The sequence below is a fragment of the Schistocerca serialis genome, chromosome 4, assembly GCF_023864345.2.
Source record: "Schistocerca serialis cubense isolate TAMUIC-IGC-003099 chromosome 4, iqSchSeri2.2, whole genome shotgun sequence".
Taxonomy (NCBI): Eukaryota; Metazoa; Arthropoda; class Insecta; order Orthoptera; family Acrididae; genus Schistocerca; species Schistocerca serialis.
In genome coordinates, this window is record NC_064641.1 from 92,456,893 (window position 1) to 92,482,029 (window position 25,137).

General features: G+C 43.0%; 1 protein-coding gene and 1 non-coding gene across 7 annotated transcripts in view; both read left to right on the forward strand.

The window, feature by feature from the left end:
• LOC126473915 (cuticle protein 16.5-like) overlaps positions 1 to 25,137 on the forward strand; it is a 319,612-nt gene that overhangs the window by 278,471 nt on the left and 16,004 nt on the right. The gene's annotated exons all lie outside the window — the stretch shown is intronic.
• Trnas-cga (transfer RNA serine (anticodon CGA)) lies at positions 8,588 to 8,662 on the forward strand. Its single transcript has one exon. It is a non-coding gene; the product is annotated as a tRNA-Ser (tRNA).

Sequence of the window (25,137 nt, forward strand, 5' to 3'; positions counted from 1 at the left end):
TGGGTAGGTAATGTAATGGAAAGGGAGAAAGGTAGAAGTGAAATCGAGAAGATGCAGAGGGAGAGAGACAGACAGAGTGAGAGAGAAATAAAGAGAGAGAGAGAGTAGAGGGAGGAAGAATTTTTGTTTCAGGTGATGTTCTCAATGACCTTTTTTAACAACTCAAATCCTTCTGCAGCAACGTTTCAAATGCTACCATTTTTTTCTCTATGAACTTCCCAGGTCAATATTTTGTTTCCATTCGTTAATTGAGTTAAAAAAATAAGTTCCACGTTCTGGCCCTGGACGAGCAATTGTCGCCGACCGACCAACGTGTCATCCTATGTTAATGGCGTCATCGGATGTGGTAAGGAGGAATACGTGTCAGCACACCGCTACCTCGTCGTTGTCGGGTTTCTTCACCTTGTAATTGCTACTTAACGGTCGAGTAGCTACTTAGTAGGCCTCAGGAGGCTAAATGCGCTCCATGCCAGTCCTCCACCAAGAAGAATCCCTGGCAGAACCGGGAATCGAACGCGTCTCCTCCGCTTGGCAGCTAGCCGCGCTGAACACTCAGCGACAGGGGCGAATCGTTAAGTGAGTGATTGACCACGAATCCAGAGTCCGGCTTCAGTCTTCAGGATGCAGTTAGATGGGTCACATAAAATAGCAGATTAAATCATTTATTACTTTACTGCAGTGAGAGTTCACATCCATACTCCGGAACTACCCCATCGTAAAAGAACCTGAGCAACTTGTATCTGGGCCGTTGATCACTTGCACTGGTCCCGCCACATTACCGACACACAGTGTAATCTCTCCAAAATAACAGTAATAACCACAGGTTTCGCATATTCTGGCATTCTAAGATTATTGTTTAGCACCGATTATCGCTGTTGTTAAGGACATATCTTTGCATTATTTTACTTCCATGGAAAAATTCTTCAAGACATGTTGAACATTGCTGCAATACCTAAGGGTTTAGTTTCTGGGGAAAACAACCGACATGTAGAAACAAATCTTTGAGTCGTTTTCAGAGAGTGTCTAGGATGTCGCCTGCAACTAATCATCGATGTTAAAGTAATCATATACACGAAAACTTCGTATACAAAATTAAATACCCCTATTGTTGGACAGCTGACGACGTATACATGCAAGGGTTATCTGCACCGTAGAAACAGGGGAAGCAGTAACTTTCTCATTTTGTTGCAAACGCTATAAAAAGCTCATTTTTTTTCAATTACATGGTTATTTTAAAGTTTCTATAGAAATATAAACTTGGTTTATATTCATGAAAGATTCTCTCTTATCAAAGTTTGAGAAAACCTCAGGAAAGGCATCGTTTCAAGTAATCTTTCGAGGGTAACTCTTGAAGAAAATGGAATGTACACTACTGGCCATTAAACTTGCTACACCAAGAAGAAATGCAGATGGTAAACGGGTATTCATTGGACAAATATGTTACACAAGAACTGACACGTGATTACATTTTCACGCAGTTTGGGTACATAGATCCTAAGAAATCAGTACCCAGAACAACCACCTCCGGCCGTAATAACAGCCTTGATACGCCTGGACATTGAGTCAGATAGAGCTTGGATGGCGTGTACAGGCACAGCTGCCCATACAGCTTTAACACGATACCACATTTCATCAGGAGTAGTGACTGGCGTATTGTAACGAGCCAGTTGCTCCGCCACCATTGACCAGACGTTTTCAATTGGTGAGAGATCAGGAGAATGTGCTGGCCAGGGCAGCAGTCGAACATTTTCTGTATCCAGAAAGGCCGTACAGGACCTGCAACATAGGATCGTGTATTATGCTGCTAAAATGTAGGGTTTCGCAGGGATCGAATGAAGAGTAGAGCCACAGGTCGTAACACATCTGAAATGTAACATCCACTGTTCAAAGTGCCGTCAATGCGAACAAGAGGTGCCCGAGGCGTGTAACCAATGGCACCCCATACCATCAAGCCGGGTGATACGCCAGTATGGCGATGACGAATACACGCTTCCAATGTGCGTTCACCGCAATGTCGCCAAACACGGATGCGACCATCATGATTCTGTAAACAGAACCTGAATTCATCCGAAAAAATGACATTTTGCTATTCGTGCACCCAGGTTCGTCGTTGAATACACCATCGCAGGCGCTCCTGTCGGTGATGCAGCGTCAAGGGTAACCGCAGCCATGGTCTCCGAGCTGATAGTCCATGCTGCTGCAAACGTCGTCGAACTGTTCGTGGAGATGGTTGTTGTCTTGCAAACGTCCCTATATGTTGACTCAGGGAGCTAGACGTGGCTGCACGATCCGTTACAACCATGCGGATAAGATGCCTGTCATCTAGACTGCTAGCGATACGAGGCCGTTGGGTTCCAGCACGGCGTTCTGTATTACCCTCCTGAAGCCACCGATTTCATATTCTGCTAACAGGTCATTGGATCTCGACCAACGCGAGCAGCAATGTCGCGATACGATAAACCGCAATCGCGATAGGCTACAGTCCGAGCTTTATCAAAGTCTGAAACGTGATGGTACGCATTTCTCCTCCTTATACGAGGCATCACAACGACGTTTCACCAGGCAACGCCGGTCAACTGCTGTTTGTATATGAGAAATCGGTAGGAAACTTTCCACATGTCAGCACGTTCAAGGTGTCGCCACCGGCGCCAACCGTATGTGAATGCCCTGAGAAGCTAATCATTTGCATATCACAGCATCTTCTTCCTGTCTGTTAAATTTCGAGTCTGTAGCACGTTATCTTCGTGGTGTAGCAGTTTTAATTGTCAGTAGTGTATTTTGATGGAGTCTTCTCGAGATGTGATTTTTTTCCTCGCGATACGTAACTAGCAGTTTCAAACCTTTTTGATCAAATCCTTTGCATGACAAAATATGTAGCCATGGGAAGGTTCCACTAGCGTAGCGTGTTTCGTGGAATCATCTTGATAAATCTCGTCTAAGAATTGCGGATTTGTTTGTGAACCTTACGAGTCAATTTACAAAAAGAAGTTCGGTCTCCTGCACCTAGGTCGTCATCACATCAATCAAAAAATGCCTTTCCTTGCCAAATAAATGCATTTTCGTGTCTTTTAAGAAAATATTAATATACACAGTATATCGAGGATTAGTTCACTTTTTTGCAGTGTATGTAATGTAAATATCGAAAATAAGAGATTAAAGAACTGTATAGGGACTGTACCCGCCGAAGTGGGATTACCGTTCTCTATTCTTTCCGCTGCGGCAAAAACTGCGTGACCTCTAACAGAAATAGCTAGTGCCTCGTCCGTCCTACATCCAAAATGCTTTTTTTAGGGTTCCATACCTCAGTCGGTAAAAACGGAACGTAAAATCACTTTGTTGTCCGTCTGTCTGTCTATCTGTCTGTCCGACTGTTAAAAACCCTTTCTTCTCGTGAATGGACAGGCATATAAAGCTGAAACTTATGTCACAGACGATCCCTTGGCAGCTGTGAGAAAAACGGTTCAAACATCTCTAAGCACAATGGGACTTAACATCTGAGGTCATCAGTCCCCTAGACTTAGAACTACTTAAACCTAACCTAAGGCCATCACACATCCATGCCCGAGGCAGGATTCGAATATGCAGCCATAGCAGCAGCGCGGTTCCGGACTGAAACCTGTAAGAAACTGAAGCTTCTAAGTCGATACAACCAAATGATACTGCCATTTGTCATATATTTTGATGCAATCTCACTCATCAAAACCTGTAGGTTTCTTCCAATAGACCCTGTATCATGAAATTTGGCAAGAAGCCAGGTTTCACTGTACAAGGAAAGGAGAAGACTCCAAAGATTAATAATTTGTAATTGTATCACATGAAAAAATATTTCCTGGTCATTTTTTTATCCGAAGTCAAACTTGAAGTTAAAACAAACACTAGTTATGCATTCAAGGTCACTAGGTCGCAATGGTAAAAGCCGAACATCAGTCAACGAATGACTTTATTCTTCATATGACACGTTTCGGAATTTAGCCATCATCACATGTCCAGGAACCATTGCTGTGTGTAGATATGATATTTCAAGTTGTATATGAAACAAAAATTCGCAAGACTAATCTGCGAACGTCTGTGTCACATGCAACCTGAAACGTAAAATTTCGAAAATGTTGGAATCGATATCTTGGCGGTATCAGTCGATATCTTGGCAGTACCAGTGTCGATAACAGGTAAAAATGGTCGAGATTCTCGATTCGTAGAATGGATGAACTGTCTGTATACATAATTAAGTTTGTACGGAAACTTCAGTGCACAAGTCCTACACGTAACTGGTCAACTTATTTTCCAAGCGCTTGGCGGTCTGGAGCTCTCACTCGTGTGACATTCACTTCTAGCCAAGTTCTGCAAATATCGTAATTTGGACGACATCGGTGATGCCGAATAGGCGCTGTCTCGTTTTAAGTCTGTTCAAAGGCCAAACGAAGACAAGGCCATGGCATCTCCCATAGAAAAGCGCTGCAGTGTTCAAACAGCTTTCAGTTTGAAGACAACGTTATTTACTTATATGTAACAGGAATCTCACGTCTGTAGATGCAAAGCTGTTAAAGTAAAAAAAAATTGTTCTTTGAATCAGCTTTTATCAACCGATATGGTCGTGATATGAACATGGGGCGATTAAGTTATCTTCGTTGGCACTTGCCACCTGTTTGCAAAGGGGTAAATTCTATAATGTTTTCTTCATAAATAGTGGGACGGGAAGGGATGCAAATCTCCCTGACCCGACAAGGAAACCTACTGCATTGGCCCGAAAATAAGACGCAATTTTTATCCAAATTTTACCCTCTAAAAGTCCGATTGAAGCTTATATTCGCTACCTTATTTTACATACCCTTGCTGTAAAAAAAATAAGCTCATTTACAACTTCACAGCTAGTGTCTGTAACGGACACCGCTGGAAAACCACTTTACAATGCAGGTGCTAACGTTTTGTAGGACTACCAATATTTCGTTGGCTCATAATTCAGTTTCAGTTGGATACTGATAAGGAAACCTGATTTATGCCGATATGAACGACCATTTATAGCGGAAAGAATCACCAAGTCAAGGAAGTCGGCGCATTTACGATGCAAGCTTCAAACGTACATTTGTGCATCATACCAAAACCACAACCAACAGGGAGGTCGGTAGAAACTATGGACTGACGTAACTAATGTCCAACGTTGGGTCGCTTCAAAAGAAAGATGAAAGAAGGCAGCTTTAACGAGAAAATTAACCAGGGGACCAAAATGTGGCAAATAAGCGGAAGTTAGAAGCTACAGTTCTTTCCTATGTGAAAGATAAGAGGAAAGTTGCAATATCTGCCTCACAAGAAATAATCCAAGTGGAGGCCTTAGAAATCACCTGGTTCATAAACGTGCCACAAGGAGAATTCCGTGCGTCGTATCGTCGCTTAATGCGCAGAAATGGCCTTGCTCTCCCACTAAGTACTGCACAAGCACTGGGAATGCCAGCAGAATTCGAGAAGGAGCTGGTTAACTTCCAGAGTTAAGATTTCCAGTTGCGAAATTGTCACTCATACCGTTTTCATCTGGTTTGCAATGCTGATGAAACGGCAATATTTTATGTCATGCCGAGCAATACGCCATTCGACACGTAAGGGGCAAAAATTATCCCATTAAGACGCACCGGCAATAAAAATAAAAATAAATAAATAAAAACAGAATAAATATGATCGCTTTCACAGCTGATGGCGGAAAGTCGCCGCCTTATGTCCTTCTGAAGAGAAAAACTATTCTCAAAGAAAACTTTCCAAGGGGCTTGGTGATTCGATGCCAAGACGCATGTACTTATTGAATGGTTGTCTACAGTTTGGAATCGCGGACCTGGGGCACTGCTTGCTAAGACAGCCACGCTAGTTTTGGATGTTTTTAAGGGACATCTAACTGCTGAAGTAAATGATCGACTTGCTGGACAAAATACAGACCTTGTCGTAAAATCAGGAAGAATGACTTCTAAACTACAGGAGCTAGATGTGGCCATAAGCAAGCCGTTCAAGGACAACATCTGAAAATCGTATTTAGATTGGTCCCGGTAGAATTAAGAAGTCGTTAGTGACCCTTCTGTGCGAGAGAATTCCGCCATGATGATCCTCCATATCATCAGAATCATCAAGAGGTTCAAGCAATGCTTCATACCGACTGCGCTGAATAGCAGCGAGGATGGCGTACTGTGGAAAGAGAAAGGAGAAAGTATCGTAGTGAGTGCTGAACTGCCGGTCGGTGTGGCCGAGCGGTTCTAGGCGCTTCAGTCTGGAACCGCGCAACCGCTACGGTCGCAGGTTCAAATCCTGCCTCGGGCACTGATGTGTGTGATGTCCTTAGGTTAGTTGGGTTTAAGTAGTTCCAAGTTCGAGGGGACTGATGACCTCAGATGTTAAGTCTCATAGTGCTCAGAGCCATTTTTGAGTGCTGAAGTGAATACCGATACTGATGGTGATGAGTAAGATGAAATATTGTACGGCCACGTTAGGTGCCAGTGTATTCTATGATATGTTAGAACAAATGTTTATGGTACGTGCCTACGTCTTATATGTAACTACAAGTACATTTCTGGTAATTTCTTCTCTCAATGAGCGTGCACCTTATTTTCGTGCACAATATTTTTTTTCTTCCTCAAAATTTAAGGGTGTGGCTTGTACGAGGTTGTGGCTTATTACTGGGCAAATAAGGTATCTCGTTAAATAAGGTTTCCGTTACCTCCTTTCGTCTTAATTTTCAGGTGGGAGACTGCCTTAATTTCCTCTACTACCATATCTGAAATTTTTCATCAATTCACTGCTCTCCTTTCCACTTTCCATCATACTTCATCACCCTGTGAAACGCACGATTACTCTTGAATATGTTCTGATTCATATTCCAGTAGTTGCGTCACATAGTACTTCTTGTCTCAGAGATCGAGTTTACTCTTAGTCTTGTGCATACTTAGCACTATCTAATGGCGCTCCACCAAGACAAAACTTTGGACCCCCTCTCCCCCCCCCCCCTGCCCACTTCCCGCTTTGAATACTGACACCCAAAAAACCATGACACCACTAATTGCGTTAACCGCGCTCGTGACGTTCAAGAGAAGGTCGTAATGTATGTCAGGTGAACTTCGAATGTTCCCCATGTTCTTTATGGTCAGTTTCACGCTGCCAGCCTACACCAACTGGATCTGTAGTTGTGGATAAGCAGACAAAGTTATTCAAAAAGTACTCTAGGTACGCTTACTCGGACGACAGCCGTAATATATTATTGGAAACGTATGTATCTAGAGGCTCATAACGAAATGGTGAGAGGCGGGTGACGGCGAAGTTTTACCTTACAGCACGAGCAGCGTGCTGTTCAACTTGGTGCATGTTTCGGCTCGTGACCTCTGTCAAGCCAGCCTGCCGTTGAGTCATAACTTACGGAAGCCAAATATGCTTGTGGAGGCCAAGTGCGCTAGACACACCCAGTGCATGTCATTTAGTCACGCGGGCTTCATAAGACAAGCAACGGGACCGCTGATGCCCTGGGAGCTATTTCACTACATACAGTTTATACCTGTTCAGTCTCGCATAAAACGTACAAGAGAAATTTATATCTTCCCGGTTTCTTTGCTGCATCTGAAGGCATCGTAGTTTGCTAACAGTTTCGCTCAGTATCCTTTTTTCAAATTGAACACATCATTTTCTCTGAAGAACAGTTTGGAGGCAAATCGGATTGCTATTATGATGTTCCCAAGGTAACAAATTCCTCTGATGTTTTTGATAACGTTGTCTCCCGATCAATTTTGTGTAGTTGATTGATTAATTATGGATTGGTTCTTTTAGGATTTCTCCACGTGATTGCGTAATCATGTTCTTTCGGGTGCTCAGCCAAGCTCTCGATTCTATTCTTCTTCCTCGCTTATGTCTGAGCAATATGTTAGTTTCGAACTGTAATTTTTTAGCCAATCTATTCCCGGCATTTCCACATCTGTTTTTCCTGAGGGTTGTACTTGTTTACAATGACTGGCATTCCGTCTTCTTCCATACACCTACATCTGCCTGACTGTTCACACATAAGCGTTTTTTTTTATCTGCCCGTGGGTGCTCTGATTTCTTCTGTTTTATTATGATTATCATTTCAACAATATATTTTTGCATTCGGAAGAGAAAGTTGGTGATTGAATTTTCTTGAATATATCTCGCCCGAACGAAAAACGCCTTTTTTTAAAAAAAATTATAGCCACTCCACCTCGCATAATATATCCTTGACACTCTCTTCCCTTCGGAGCATAATACAAAACGAGCCGACCTTCTCTGAACTTTTTAGATGTCACCTGTCACACTTATCTGGTAAGGATCCCACACGGCGCAGCAGTATTTCAAAAGAGGGCGGAGGAACGTAGTGTGAGCAGTCTCTAGCAAATCTGTTGCGTCTTCTAAGTGTTCTGCCAGTAGAATAAAATGCACCCTTTCATTCGCCTTTCCAATATTTTCCATGTGATTTTTCTAATTTAAGTGGTCCTTCATTGTAATCCCTAGATATCTAGTTGGATTGACAGCGTTTAGATTAGTATGAAACTTCCTGGCAGATCAAAACTGTGTGCCCGGCAGAAGTAAAGCTGTGAGTACCGGCCGTGAGTCGTGCTTCGGTAGCTCAGTTGGTAGAGCACTTGCCCGCGAAAGGCAAAGGTCCCGAGTTCGAGTCTCGGCCGGGCACACAGTTTTGATCTGCCAGGAAGTTTCATATCAGCGCACACTCCGCTGCAGAGTGAAAATCTCATTCTAGATTAGTATGATTTATCGTGTAACCGAAATTTAATGGATTCATTTAAGACCTCATATGGATGACATCACACTTTTCATTATTTATGATCAATTGTCACTTTTCCTCATCTTCATATGTTTTGTATAAATCATTTTGCAATTGGTTATGACCTTCTGACGACTTCACTAGACGGTATATGACACTATCATCTGCAAACTGTCTACGATGGCTGTTTAGATACTCTCTTAAATCATTTTAAGAAACTGGGTTGTTTTGGAAATGAGCCTTATGCAAACACAATTAGTTTATTTTTATATTTCCCCAGACATGTTTCAACACCAGTGTGTCATCTTCTGTAGGTTAAATTTTTATTTCTTAAAATTACATCGCTAATTAAACTGTATTATTGTACATCGATTTTAGTGCTCGTTTTCGTCCTTTTCTTTTACAGCATGTCATCTGAAAAATTTTCCGTCGTGTTTCGTGTCCCTGGTTGGTGTCTCAATCAGCTACTATTTAGTCCATTGCTTTCCCTCATTTTTTCATAAATTTCCGCTCACTACTTCACCTCACATGCACTTACACAAAATGTGGCGAAATATGATCTGAGCAGACGCTTCTGACAATACAGTCTGTGAGAGGTGTCATGTTATTGGGACAAACATGCCAGGGGAAATATCAAAATAAACTAATTGTGTTTGCATAAGGCTGATTTCCAAAACAACCCAGTTTTTAAATCGCAAACACGGAAGAACGAAAAGAGGAGCTTCAAACCTTAGTAAAATGAGCATTTTAAGGAATTATGAACAGCACAGGGAGCGAAACACTTCCTTGTGAACAGTCACACAACTGACACGATACTCCAAAGACATGCAATTTGATTATAAGCTGCTTGTTAGAAATGATATCCGAAGCGTTCTGAAAATCTAGAAGCATGGACTCAGTTTGAGATGCCATGTCGATAGCACTCATTATTCATGAGAAGAAGTAGCGAATTGTGTTGCACAAGAAGGAAATTTTCTGAATCCGTGCTAACTCTGTGCCAATGCATAGTTTTCTTCGCGGTAACTTTGTTAGGGTTGGGTTGTTTTGGGGAAGGAGACCAGACAGCAAGGTCATCGGCCTCATCGGATGAGGGAAGGACGGGGAAGGAAGTCGGCCGTGCCCTTTCAAAGTAACCATCCCGGCATTTGCCTGGAGCGATTTAGGGAAATCACAGAAAACCTAATTCAGGATGGCCAGACGCGGGATTGAACCGTCTCCTCCCGAATGCGAGTCCAGTGTGCTAGCCACTGCGCCACCCCGCTCGGTCGAGGTAACTCATAATGTTCCAATATATGTGTAAGATGTTGTCCTCATTTTTCACTACATTCTTTCATTTTGTCGTTTAAGTTAAATGCTAGTAATTTTTTTCGTATATTCTCGTTTCTTATAAGACTCCCCATTGAGCAACTTTTGACATATCCTAAAAATCTCATTTCAGCCTTTCGTATGCTCGTTTGTCTTTCTTTCCTCCAGTCTAAAATTCACTTCTCTACAACAAGATAGGCACAGCCAATATTTTGTAAAGTTCTAATTTTGTGTCTTTTTTCTTTAAGGTTTTATTTATGGTTCCACTTATGTGCTGAAATTTGTTTTCTTATTCTGTAACTCATTATCGTTGGTTATGTTGTTATCACACCCTAAATATATAAAACTGGACAGTTGTTCCACTGCCTTGTACTCAATAACAATTTTCGATCGGACTGGGTGTTTTCCGTAGTGAGTCCTAACTTCAGTTTTAGTGTTTGATTTTTCTGATTGCGGCTGTGTCTTCCTGATTCATAGAATCTCTTTGGACAGTAAAATAATAGACGATGGCCGAAGTAGAGAGCAGGCGAATTGTAAGCGAGCCATGGCAAAAAATGCGTTTCTGAAGAATACAAGTTTGTTAACATCGAATACAGATTTAAGTGTTAGGAAGTCTTTTCTGAAGATATTTGTCTGGAGTGTAGCCATGTATGGAAATGGGACACAGACGATAAACAGTTTAGGCAAGAAGAGAATACACGAGTTTGAAATGTGATGCTACAGAACAAAGCTGAAAATTTGATTTGTAGATCATGTATCTAACGAGAAGGTACTGAACAGAAATGGGGTGAAAAGAAATTTGTGACACAATCTGACGGGATCGGCTGGTTGGTGGGACACATTCTGAGACATCAACAAATCACCAGTTTAGTACTGGAAGGACACGGGGGTGAATCGTGGATGGAGACCAAGCGATGATACACTAAGCAGATTCAGAAGGATATATGTTGCAGCAGTTACTCGGGGATGAAGAGCCTTGCACAGGGTAGAGTAGCATGGAGAGCTGCATCAAACTGAAGACCAAAACAATAACAACAACATTCACCGAATGTTGTAAGTTTGCTTCCTTACTCTGTATTAGGACTGCACTCTCTGCTTATGGCACAGCGTTCAGATTATTCTTCCATTTACCTCTGATATCTTCAATAGGTACACTGAAGCGCCAAAGAAACTAGTATAGGCCTGCGTATTCAAATACAGAGATATGTAAACAAGCAGAATGTCCACCCCTGGTAGCTGAGCGGTCAGCGCGACAGAATGTCAATCCTAAGGGACCAGGTTCGGTTCCCGGCTGGGTCGGAGATTTTCTCCGCTTAGGGACTGGGTGTTGTGCTGCCATAATCATCACTTCATCTCCAACGAGGCGCAGGTCGCCGAAGTCGCGTCAACTCGAAAGACCCGCACCGGGCGAACGGTCTACCCGACGGGAGGGTATAGCCACACGACATCTACATGCAGAATACGGCGCTGAGGTCGGCAACGCCTAAATAAGACAGCAAGTGCCTGGCGCGGTTGTTAGATCGGTTACTGTCCGCTACAATCGCAGTTTATCATCATTTTGGTGACTTTGAACGGGGTGTTCCAGTCGCCGCACGAGGGATGGGACACAACATCTCCCAGGTAGCAATGAAGTGGGGATTTTCCCGTGTGACCTTTTCACGAGTGTGCCGTGCGTATCAGGAACCCGGTAAAACATCAGCTATCCGACATCCCTGCAGTCGGAGAAAGAGCCTGCAAGAAACGGGACCAACAACGACTGAAGAAAATCATTCAAAGTGACAGAAGTGTAACCCTTCCGGAAATTGCTGCAGATTTCAGTGCTTTGTCGTCTACAAGTGTCGTCGATATGGGCTTTCGGTGCCGAAGGCCCATTCATGTACCCTTGATGACTGCACGACACGAAGCTTTACTCCTCGACTGGTCCTGTCAACACCGACATAGGACCGTTGATGACTGGAAACATGTTGTCTGGTCGATCGAATCTCGTTTCAAATTGCATCATGTGGATGGACGTGCGCGGGTATGGAGACAACTTCATGAATCCATGGACTCTGCATGTCAGCAGGGGACTGTTCCAGCTGGTGGAGGCTCTGTAATGGTGTGGGGCGTGTGCAGTTGGAGTGACATGGGACCCCTGATACGTCTGGATACGGCTCTGACAGGTGACACCCGTAAGCATCCTGTCTGATCACCTGCATCCATTCATGTCCATTGTGCATCAAGAAGGACTTGGGCAATTCCAGCAGGACAATGCGACACCCCACACGTCCAGAATTGCTACAGAGTGGCTCCAGGAACACTCTTCTGAGTTTAAACACTTCCACATACCACCAAACTCCCCAGACATGAACACTATTGAGCATATCTGTGATGACTTGCAACGTGTTGTTCAGGAGAGATCTCCACCCCCTCGACTCTTACGGCTTTATGGGCAGCCCCGCAGGATTCATGGTGTCAGTTCCCTCCAGCACTACTTCAGACATCAGTCGAGTCCATGCCACGTCGTGTTGCTGCACTTCTGTGTGCTCGCGGGGGCTCTACACGATATTAGGCAGGTGTACCAGTTTCTTTGGCTCTTCTGTGTATGTTAAAGAGTGTCAGTGACAAGTTATATCCTTGAGTGAGAACTTTATTTATTATTATCGCTTCTGTTCTTGAGGCACCTATGTTTATGATTATATTTTTTAACCATCATATAAGGTTTTTTCTTGTGCATAAGATATATGGGGTATCCTATTTCTTCCAATATTGTCCATTTTCTCGAAGTTAATGGCAGCAACTTGTATTTCTAGATTGACTACGCGTCGTTATTCTAGAATCGTTTTAACGCTGAAAATAACTTCGCTAGGAGGTGCCCATTTCTAAATACACCTCGTTCTTATCCTACGCAAACATCTGCTACTGGTCCCAAGCGATTATTTAGCATTTTTGAGTAGAGTTTATAAACTGCGCTTAAAATATTTATACCTCTGTAAATGAAAGATATATTTCTTAACCCTTTTTTTAAAAATGGAAACTATCTTTGCAGTCTTCCAATTTGGAGTCGCGTTAGAACTTGGCCAAAGTTCATTGACTAAAGGCAAAAGCCTTATCTCGTGCAGCGTCCCACTATTCTTAATAAGTTCGATATTTTTATCTGTTTGGACATCAAGTTGTACGATATTTTTGGCTTTTTAAAGCCTGTTGGAGCTCGTCTAATGTTACTGAGTCAATTTTGTTATTGTACCCGTATTTTTTGAGTCACATATTTCCTATTTGTTACAGCAGTTGTATTATAGCAATTTTTTTTGTAATTTTTTATCCATGGTTCTTGGTTGTCCGCATTAATTCTGGCGTCCTCTCTTTTAAAATTTTATCGGCAGAATTCAGCCTTCCGTATTTCAATGTTTGTTTTGAATTCATCCAAATAGTCTTGTTTCTTATTTTTCTGCACAACATTTCTACTACCGACTAAGTCTTTTCTTCCGGTACTCATAGTAACAAAACTCGCAGCGCCTGAAAGAGAGGGCAGAAATACCGATTCAACACTCTGCTTAACACTTGAAGGCACACTATAGTGTAGTCCGATTAAAATTACTTGATAGCTGACACTTCACGCGCTGGAGCTGGTTCCCTCCAATCTGAGCGCTCAATATCACGTCCAAAGCGTTCGTAATTGCCAAACTGCCACAACAGTATTGGTCAATTCGCGTCCATTTCCTTGTCCGGCTTTCTTTCTTGACGTGCTTGGGTCCCGAATTATGGGTCTGGCACTTTTATTTCGAACTTCATCAAACATAATATCCACACAGAAACAACACACACGCACACACGCAAGCACAAAAACAATGCTAATGAAATACTCACGTTCCACACGCAGCAGTAGCCAAAACACTATTCAGCGTCACACATAAAGTCGTAATCACAGAGATCGGCTGACATCAGATAAGCTTCACACGACATTTCGTGATTCCGCTTTTTGGAGTCTGCAATTATCGCTCCGTCTTGCGTCACCATAGCTATTAATATAAATAATTAACCCAGGGTTGTGGCGTAGCGCAATTGTTAGCATACAAAGTCGACGTCGCAGGTCCGAATCTTGTCAAACGAGGCGAATTTTTTTTTCATTTCTAAATCTAATAAAAAGAGTTTGATTGTTATTTGTACTCAGTTAATTAGTTTAAATGTATTTTTTATTTCTAATTCTTAGCCGCGTCATTTTCATCAATCTATTTTTTATTTGCTCTTATTTTTCTTCGTATCATTGTTTTTTTCGTTTGGAATCTGCCTGTCTCGCCTGTAATTTGCAACCTAGTGTCATCTGCTCATCGGTTGTTAAAGCGGTAGCTCGTGTAAATTAGTGTGAGGGTAGTCTCAATCAGCCAACGACAGCACGGAATTACGTTTTGATTTTAGCGCTGAAACTGAGTTTTTCCTGACTTGAATTTGCTCGTAGAGGTTAGCTTTAACTCCGTGAACAAAGCGATCGTGATTTTAGTTCTGCCTCAGGTTTCTGACTGCCGTCTTTTCGGATACATTGCACATCACGTGCTTGGGCTTAGCTTAGGACATGAGCTTCAATTCAGGACTACAAAACATTTAGTTTCCCGCAGTTTAGTCGTTGGTCCCTTAAATTCATCTGTCGAAAGGGTATCTCGCATTTCCGACAGACCTCGCGGCGGCCACTTCAGACATTGTTCCGCGTTATACATTAACAACATTTGTAAGGTGACCCGCTGTGTTCGTGTGTCACCCATGACCGAACGGTAGCCGGCAGCTCATGTGTCAACATAGTAGCAACAAGTCAACTATCAAGTAATTTTAATCGGACTATATTAAATATTGCTTGTCAACAGTATATTCAACATTATCGTATTGAGTCCACAGAAATGTTGTAACACGTGAGGGAATACTGACCCTACGACTTATCTTAGAAAATAGATTAAGGAAAGGCAATCCTACGTTTCTACCATTTGTAGACTTAGAGATAGCTTTTGAAAATGTTGAGTTGCATACTCTCTTTCACATTGTGAAGGTGGCAGGAGCAAAATACAGGGAGCGAAAGGCTATTTACAAGTTGTACAGAAACCAGATAGCAGTTATAAGAGTCGAGGGGCATGAAAGGGAAGCAGTTGTTGGGAAGGGAGTGAGACCGGTTTGTAGCCTATCCCCGATGTTATTCAATCTGTATATTGAGCAAGCAGTAAAGGAAACAATAGAAAAATTCGGAGTAGGAATTAAAATACATGGAGAAGAAATAAAAACTTTGAGGTTCGCCGATGACATTTTTATTCTGCCAGAGACAGCAAAGGACCTGGAAGAGCAGTTGAACGGAATGGACAATGTATTGAAAGGAGGATATAAGATGAACATCAACAAAAGCAAAACGAGGATAATGGAATGTAGTCGAATTAAATCGGGTGATGCTGCCTGAATTAGATTAGGAAATGAGACTCCTAAAGTAGTAAATGAGTTTTGCTATTTGGAGAGCAAAATAACTGATGATGGTCGAAGTAGAGAGGATATAAAATGTAGACGGGCAATGGCAAGGAAAGTGTTTCTGAAGAAGAGAAATTTGTTAACATCGAGTGTAGATTTAAATGTCAGGAAGTCGTTTCTGAAAGTATTTGTATGGAGTGTAGCCACGTATGGATGTGAAACGTGGACGATAAATAGTTGAGAAAAGAAGAGAAATGTGGTGTTACAGAATAATGCTGAAGATTAGGTGGGTAGATCACATAACTAATGAGGAGGTATTGAATAGAATTGGAGAGAAGTGAAATTTAGGCACGACTAGAAGAAGGGATCGGTTGGTAGGGCATATTCTGAGGTATCAAGGGATCACCAATTTAGTATTGGAGGGCAGCGTGGAGGGTAAAAGTCGTAGAGGGAGGCCACGGTATGAGTACACTAAACAGATTCAGAAGGATGTAGGTCGCAGTAGGTACTGGGAGATGAAGAAGCTCGCACAGGATAGAGTAGCATGTAGAGCTGCATCAAATCAGTCTCTGGACTGAAGACCACAACAACAACATCGTATTGAGAACGTAGTTGTGAAATAGTCGTTGATAACATACTCGTTTCAAATAAGGTACCTTTGTAAAAGTAACTTTGGCTACGGTTCAGTGGTCAATACTGGAGCGAAACAGATGAACACATACCAGTGCGAGAAACCGAAGAAGAACGAGGTTGAAGCGAGGAGCAGCTATTTATTCAAACTATAACAGCCGCTTCCTTTGCCATGGTAACTAACGCAGGTTCATTTTACGATTCTCTAACTGTAAGTACGTGGTGTGAATCTTGCTAGCGAAAAATATTTTAGCTATTGGTATCTGGGTAACAAGGATGCCAGAGTGGTGGGCAGTTATTCCCAGTCGCTATAATTTGTAACCATTCAATGATTTAAATCCCAAACATTCATGCAGTGTCTCATGGAGTAAGGGCACATCCATCGGCTGACGGTAATGGGTGCGTCATACGAGACGTTTATCTCGTTGGCCACACTGTAAAGTGGAATAGACTAAGCACTGTCACGTGCTGTTGCCAACTTCACTCTCTCTTCCTCTCTCACGTAGCAGAATGCTTAAACTACACTACTGGCCATTCAAATTGCTTCACCACGAAGATGACGTGCTACAGACGCGAAATTTAATCGACAGGAAGAAGATGCTGTGATATACAAATGATTAACTTTTCAGAGCATTCGCACAAGGTTGGCCCGGTGGCGACACCTACAACGTGCTGACATGAGGAAAGCTTCCAATCGATTTCTCATACACAAACAGCAGTTAATCGGGCTTTGCCCGATGAAACGTTGTTGTGATGCCTCGTGTAAGGAGGAGAAATGTGTACCATCACGTTTCCGACTTTGATAAAGCTCGGATTGTAGCCTATCGCGATTGCGGTTTATCGTATCGCGACATTGCTGCTCGCGTTGGTCGAGATCCAATGACTGTTAGCAGAATATGGAATCGGTGGGTTCAGAAGGCTAATACGGAACGCCGTGCTGGATCCCAACGGCCTCGTATCACTAGCAGTAGAGATGACAGGCATCTTATCCGCATGGTTGTAACGGATCGTGCAGCCACGTCTCGATCCCTGAGTCCACAGATGGGAACGTTTCCAAGACAACAACCATCTGCACAGACAGTTCGACGACGCTTGCAGCAGCATGGACTATCAGCTCGGAGACCACGACTGCGGTTACCCTTGACGCTGCATCACAGACAGGAACGCCTGCGATGTTGTACTCAACGACGAACCTGGGTGCACGAATGGCAAAACGTCATTTTTTCGGATGAATCCAGGTTCTGTTTACAGCATCACGATGGTCACATCCGTGTTTGGCGACACCGCGGTGAACGCACATTGGAAGCGTGTATTCATCATCGCCATACTGGCGTATCACTCGGCTGGATGGTATGGGGTGCCATTGGTTACACGTCTCGGTCAGCTCTTGTTCGCATTGACGGCACTTTGAACAGTGGACGTTACATTTCAGATGTGTTACGACCCGTGACTCTACCGTTCATTCGATCCCTGCGAAACCCTACATTTCAGTAGGATAATGCACGACCGCTTGTCGCAGGTCCTGTACGGGCCATTCTGGATACAGAAAATGTTCGACTGCTGCCCTTGCCAGCACGTTCTCCAGATCTCTCACCAATTGAAAACGTCTGGTCAATGGTGGCCGAGCAACTGGCTCGTCACAAGACGCCAGTCACTACTCTTGATGAACTGTGGTATCGTGTTGAAGTTGCATGGACAGCTGTACCTGTACACGCCATCCAAGCTGTGTTTGACTCAATGCCCAGGCGTATCAAGGCCGTTATTACGGCCAGAGGTGGTTGTTCTGGGTACTGATTTCTCAGGATCTATGCACCCAAATTGCGTGAAAATGTAATGACATGTCAGTTCTAGTGTAATATATTTGTCCAATGAATACCCGTTTATCATCTGCATTTATTCTTGGTGTAGTAATTTTAATGGCCAGTAGTGTAGTTTCTGTCATTCTGTAGTGGTACATTTTCCACTACCTCCTTTAATTCTATCTTATCATCGAACTCTGAAGACATTTGTTTCCTTGCGTAAGGCGTACTGCGTCCAGAGGAACTAGAGTGTTTATTAGTCAATTTAACATATGGAAAAAAAATCCAGACATGTGAGCGTATGACCCGTTTCTGAGGGCTCCGTACAAATTTTATCCGTACAAATTGTGTATATTACTGAACCGATTTCAACCAAACTTGGTACACATATACCTAACTCTCAGGCAACAATTGCTGTGGGGGTAAGAACCATTTATCAAAGCGGTGGGGGTGAAAACAAGCATAGCTCACTACGCGTGAATTCCCAGACTTTACTAATCCAGTATTTGAGAATGAGAGCAGATATCTACTTGCAGCAAGCTTTATACATAATTTTAAACCTTAACGACACGTTTGCTGACTGACATACCCCCATAAAATGATGAAAGCGAAAAAGTTTGTCGATTACTACATGTTCGCTGTTCATGCATTAAACGTGCCACACATAATTTATTACTTCTTTACAACTAACTGTATTCGTGCAACATTTCGCAGCGCAGCACATACACTCCTGGAAATGGAAAAAAGAACACATTGACACCGGTGTGTCAGACCCACCACACTTGCTACGGACACTGCGAGAGGGCTGTACAAGCAATGATCACACGCACGGCACAGCGGACACACCAGGAACCGCGGTGTTGGCCGTCGAATGGCGCTAGCTGCGCAGCATTTGTGCACCGCCGCCGTCAGTGTCAGCCAGTTTGCCGTGGCATACGGAGCTCCATCGCAGTCTTTAACACTGGTAGCATGCCGCGACAGCGTGGACGTGAACCGTATGTGCAGTTGACGGACTTTGAGCGAGGGCGTATAGTGGGCATGCGGGAGGCCGGGTGGACGTACCGCCGAATTGCTCAACACGTGGGGCGTGAGGTCTCCACAGTACATCGATGTTGTCGCCAGTGGTCGGCGGAAGGTGCACGTGCCCGTCGACCTGGGACCGGACCGCAGCGACGCACGGATGCACGCCAAGACCGTAGGATCCTACGCAGTGCCGTAGGGGACCGCACCGCCACTTCCCAGCAAATTAGGGACACTGTTGCTCCTGGGGTATCGGCGAGGACCATTCGCAACCGTCTCCATGAAGCTGGGCTACGGTCCCGCACACCGTTAGGCCGTCTTCCGCTCATGCCCCAACATCGTGCAGCCCGCCTCCAGTGGTGTCGCGACAGGCGTGAATGGAGGGACGAATGGAGACGTGTCGTCTTCAGCGATGAGAGTCGCTTCTGCCTTGGTGCCAATGATGGTCGTATGCGTGTTTGGCGCCGTGCAGGTGAGCGCCACAATCAGGACTGCATACGACCGAGGCACACAGGGCCAACACCCGGCATCATGGTGTGGGGAGCGATCTCCTACACTGGCCGTACACCACTGGTGATCGTCGAGGGGACACTGAATAGTGCACGGTACATCCAAACCGTCATCGAACCCATCGTTCTACCATTCCTAGACCGGCAAGGGAACTTGCTGTTCCAACAGGACAATGCACGTCCGCATGTATCCCGTGCCACCCAACGTGCTCTAGAAGGTGTAAGTCAACTACCCTGGCCAGCAAGATCTCCGGATCTGTCCCCCATTGAGCATGTTTGGGACTGGATGAAGCGTCGTCTCACGCGGTCTGCACGTCCAGCACGAACGCTGGTCCAACTGAGGCGCCAGGTGGAAATGGCATGGCAAGCCGTTCCACAGGACTACATCCAGCATCTCTACGATCGTCTCCATGGGAGAATAGCAGCCTGCATTGCTGCGAAAGGTGGATATACACTGTACTAGTGCCGACATTGAGCATGCTCTGTTGCCTGTGTCTATGTGCCTGTGGTTCTGTCAGTGTGATCATGTGATGTATCTGACACCAGGAATGTGTCAATAAAGTTTCCCCTTCCTGGGACAATGAATTCACGGTGTTCTTATTTCAATTTCCAGGAGTGTAGTTCAGGAGGTACCGCATCATAACCATTGAGCTGCCTGAAAATGAAACTACAGGGCGAAATTCGCTAGACAAACACATGAAATATGTGTACAAATACGTGTGAAATATGTTTAAAATGTTGGAAATATTGTGTCATGTGCGTGTGGGCAAAGCCACGGGTAAAAAAACATCCCAAACGCCTGCAACGATTTCAGTAAAATTTGGTACACATGTTAGTTGCAATCTGGAAACAACTACTGTAGGGGTAATAACCACTAGACTTCTATTTGGATGAGCGTGATAACATGGTGAGTCAAGGGGTGACGAGTAGGCGCACAGGGAGACGGGGAGAGGGAAATGAATAGAGAAAGGGGAGAGACGGAGATGGATAGAGAAAGGAAAGAGGATGAGATTGACAGAGACAAGGGGAGGAAGAGATGAACAGAGAAATGGAAGAGGAAAAGGTAGACAGAGAGGGTGAGAGGAGGAGGACGACAGGGGTAAGAAAGGAGGAAGAGATGAATGGGGGGAGGCTGAGAGGGAGAAGGACAGAGAGAGAGGGGGTGGAAGAGATGGACAAAGAGATGGGGGAGGGGATGGAATTAGAGGGGGGAGGAGAGGGACAGACAGGGAATCAGCAAATGGGAAGGGAGGATTGTCAGATTGACAGAGAAGTGGGAGGACAAGATTGGACAGAGATAGGGCAGGGAAAGATGGACAAAGAGGGGGGGGGGATGGGAGGCGGATGAGGAGTACTGAGATACATGGTGGTGGAGATGGACAGAGAAAGGGGGAAGGAGAGTATGGACTAATAGAAGATTGAAATAAATACATACCCGTGCAACGCCGATTACTCAGCAAGTTATATATATAGATAGCTCATCTCTAGGTTTTGATAATTTATGATTTTATTTATTTATTTATTTCATTAACAGTATACAGTAGTCCACCACCTTGAAATGTAAGTTGGGTCGTATGCTTCTGAATCTAATAGCAAAGACTTCTCATTGTTACAGTCTTTTTGGTATACAGTTGTTAATGCTTTTTTTATAAATAATATAAAGAACATAATATATAAAGATTTCTCTGAGGTTACAGCGAATAGAATGCATAACAATTGTTAAAATGGTTCCATGTAATTTGTTACTAAATAGTTGATGAGAATGGAAATGTCAAAGAAAAATAAAAAAAAGAAAATGTAACACAATGATCGTGGTTAAGAATAATTTGTAAAATATAGAGGGAAGTGATATGCTGTATTTTGATGAGTAATACAGCCTAAGTAGCATGTTGGTTAGTAATGGCCTATTTCTATCTATTTCTGATGAGAATGTCTCGGTACAACCTCGAGTTATTCTCATCTGAAATGGTTTGCGCTAATGTATGTTTCATACATGGAATATATGAATTTTAGCTTCAAATGAGAAATACACTTATTTTTATAACTTGTTAGTTGAAACAGAATATAGCTCATTGCTACTTGAATGCATTATTCCTTAAATAACTTAATACATTTAAGACATATGAAGTTCATTGATTTTAGCTTTGAACAGCGAAGAGAATACACTTCTGTCTGTTTGATAAGTGAGTTTGCTAGTATCAACGAATGTGACATAAATGACCGTATCTTTTGATTGAAACGGCTTAGAAGCTTAAATTTCTTACACCGCCAAGGAACCGTAGACCTTAGTATCTGACAAAAATGGAAACTTGATGTCTCCACCCGTTCTTGAGAAAAAGGGTCTTAACAGACGGACAGTCAGATGTAAAACGATGTGATCCTATAAGGGTTCCGTTTTTAGGGACTGTGGTACGGAACACTTCGTATATTTCGATGGAGCGTAGCACTCCACTGAACTCTATTGAGAATGGTCAGTAATCTTTGTGATCTATGACAATACAGCACCCCTTGCTAACCCACAGACATAGCTGGAAACGGGTCTATGGTGTGCATAGCCTACTTGATAGCAAAAAAAAAAAAAATGGTTCAAATGGCTCTTAGCACTATGGGACTTAACATCTGTGGTCATCAGTCCCCTAGAACTTAGAACTACTTAAACCTAACTAACCTAAGGACATCACACACATCCATGCCCGAGGCAGGATTTGAACCTGCGACCGCAGCAGTCCCGCGGTTCCGGACTGAGCGCCTAGAACCGCTAGACCACCGCGGCCGGCACTTGATAGCAGCTCAGGTGACATTTTAGGCAGGATACGTGCCTTGACGGCCATCATAGATATACCAATGGGTTTTTCATACAACATAAACATGTCCCACAGGTAAAAGAGATGAATAGTTACATATGACTTTCAATACATTCGTATCTAGCAAGCTATACCGCTGGCAATTAAAAATGCAACAACAGAATTGATAGCAGATAACGGTAATTTTCTTATTGTGCGTATACAGTATAACAGAATGAATATATTATTAATTTTATACAGAGTGTCAAACTCAGTACACACAGCTGCCCTTCTGGCAGTATCAGGAAATCTAATGCGGCGGGGTATGGAGCGTAACTGAGCTTGGGCGATATAGATATCGGTTTGTGAATCGATGCTGTTTCGGCTGCATGCCAAAGTTCACTAATGACCGGCGAATGGTGACAAACCAGTTTCTCGGCAACCCCTGTCTCAACTTGTGAGAGGAGGTATGGAGATCACGCTGACCAGTGTAACAGTCGATCATCCTTTGTATCGAAGTAGGTCAGGACAGCACGGGCAGCTTTCGGTTTTGTATTATCTTGTTGAAGATTCGGCGTTTGCTCTCCACATTGTCAACCATGCTAACCAAATGTGATCGTTTTGTGTAGCCAGTGGCATTCCAAACCGTAACACAAGGTGCTGTGCGCGTGTGATGATGAAATGCAGTTTGATAATCTTGGTTCTCTTCAGATCCTCCACACACTGATACGTCCATCGATACTAATCTGCGGCTTGTCTGAGAAATCAACTCAGTGGCACTCTTGGGTCCAGTGTTCTCTCTGGACTCACCATCGCCGGCGAGCCTATCGCTGCTTCCGCATGAAGGGAATCTACAGCAGTAGTCGAGGCTCTGACAGTCAGTACTGCTCCAAACGTCCTCGCAGTTGTAATGGTGCAAATTAGGCACTCGTATTATGGACACTTAGAAAATTGTTAAAATCTGCAATAATATATCTAGCTCAGGATAATTTCTAATTCACCCACCGAGTCAGGCAATTCTATTCGACAGTATCATAATGTCCAATATGTAAACCCTGTACACTATCCTCTTTGACTATTTTATTTTTTGTTCAGTTTTTTAATCTAAATAATTGGTAATTTTGCGTCCCGCTCTGCTGACTTCATTAAGAAAACCTCAAAAGATTCGAAAATTTGACACTAGAGATTCATTTTAAAAAGACGCTAAAACTAATTGTTCAGAACAGTTCAAAGCTGTGGACACGGAGTGACTGACTATGTAAAGACCTATCATCCAATCATTTCATACTTCACATTACCTATATGTACCAGTTTACGTCAGCTTATATTCACCACCTTACTAATCCTCTGTGGAAAATCTGTTCCCTTTATGACCAATCTCATCCATATCTGCTTTTATAACACTTAATCACTTGTTAAACAAAACAAAACTATTTTTTTGCATTAAACTAACACTATCAGGATTAATTAACACAAATACATGACATTTAATTTAAAAAGTTCTTATATCGTTTATCTAGACCTTATACTGTTTCTCCTTAATCCAGTGGCCTCCATGAAGACATCAGACTAACTTCCATCCTCATAGAAACACTGTTACAGAACAAGCTACTTATAAGCTTTACGTCTTCGACCTCCTATTTCGAACTCTAAGCTCTTCTGAGGCTTTATACAAACCAATCCATTTAGTGACAGCTCGGTTTTTGTACTTTATCACCTTTTAAGTTCGCGATATTTTTACTCTGATGGAATATTGTAACTTCACTGGATTTTTTTTCTACTTCGTAAGGATAACCGAAATGCCAGGACAACTCCGTTATGCCCAAGTTCTTCAAGAGTAATTGGCATAGATTCCCTTTACCTAGTCTCTTCATTTTCAACACATTTCTCATATGCTTGTGGACTACTAACGACCATTGGCAAAGTGATTTCTCCAAACAAGTCCTTCAAAGAATTCACTGCATTAGCTCGTCCTACCGATAACTTTCCTTCATTTACACCGTCTCTCTGAACGGGTGCTTCTCCGTGCTTATGGTTTATAAATGGTACTTACCAAAATCTTTACCTGTAGTTATATCTTTACTTCAAGTTTTAATCCGAGCTCCAATTTGTTTGTTAGTCTCAGAAAATTGCTCAGACGCATCTCTCAATAATAAACTGGCAGAAATTTCCTGAGATTCCTCTGTCTTCTCAGTTTCACCAGGAAGTGGCTCTAGTTCACTTAATTTCTCCTCTAAACCCGTTATTTTCTTATTAATCTTATCATATTTCTTACAAAATATTGTATTTTTTCTCCATTACTTTTCGCCTCCCCAAACCCTAGCCTTAACTCTGTTTTCAATCCTTCCTTCGATGCACTTTGCCCCATGTTTAATTCTTCCTGTGAAAAATTCGTAGCATTTTGACCATCAAGTAATTGGGCCATCATCTGACTAATGTTTTCTGACTCCACGTTTTGCATAACTACAGAAACACGTTATTCTTATAATACTTATTTTAAGACGCCTTACAACGTACGCTCTTTCTTCTACGCAGAAATTTAACAGTCACTAGGCAAGTCATTGAAACACAAATGTGCTGCACTATTACCTATAAACAACAAGTAATGTCACGAAAAGAATCACAGTTTAAAAAATAATTATGGTCGCAAAGCACGGAAATTGTTTCTGGTACTAACACTCCAAATTTAAGAGTTAATAAATATGCTTTACACTCAAGTCTTTTGTCGAGGTTTCCTTGTCCGCTGATTTCTTCTCGTGGATACGCCTCTTTGACTAACTTGGTCGTGTAGTCTCACCCCAACGCAGTTGAAGAATCCCGCTAATGCTAACAGTCTCGTCAACCGCCGCCGCCGCCTGCACAAAACTTATAAATACTTTAACTACTTTCTTAGGTTACGTACGTGTGCAATTATTCTT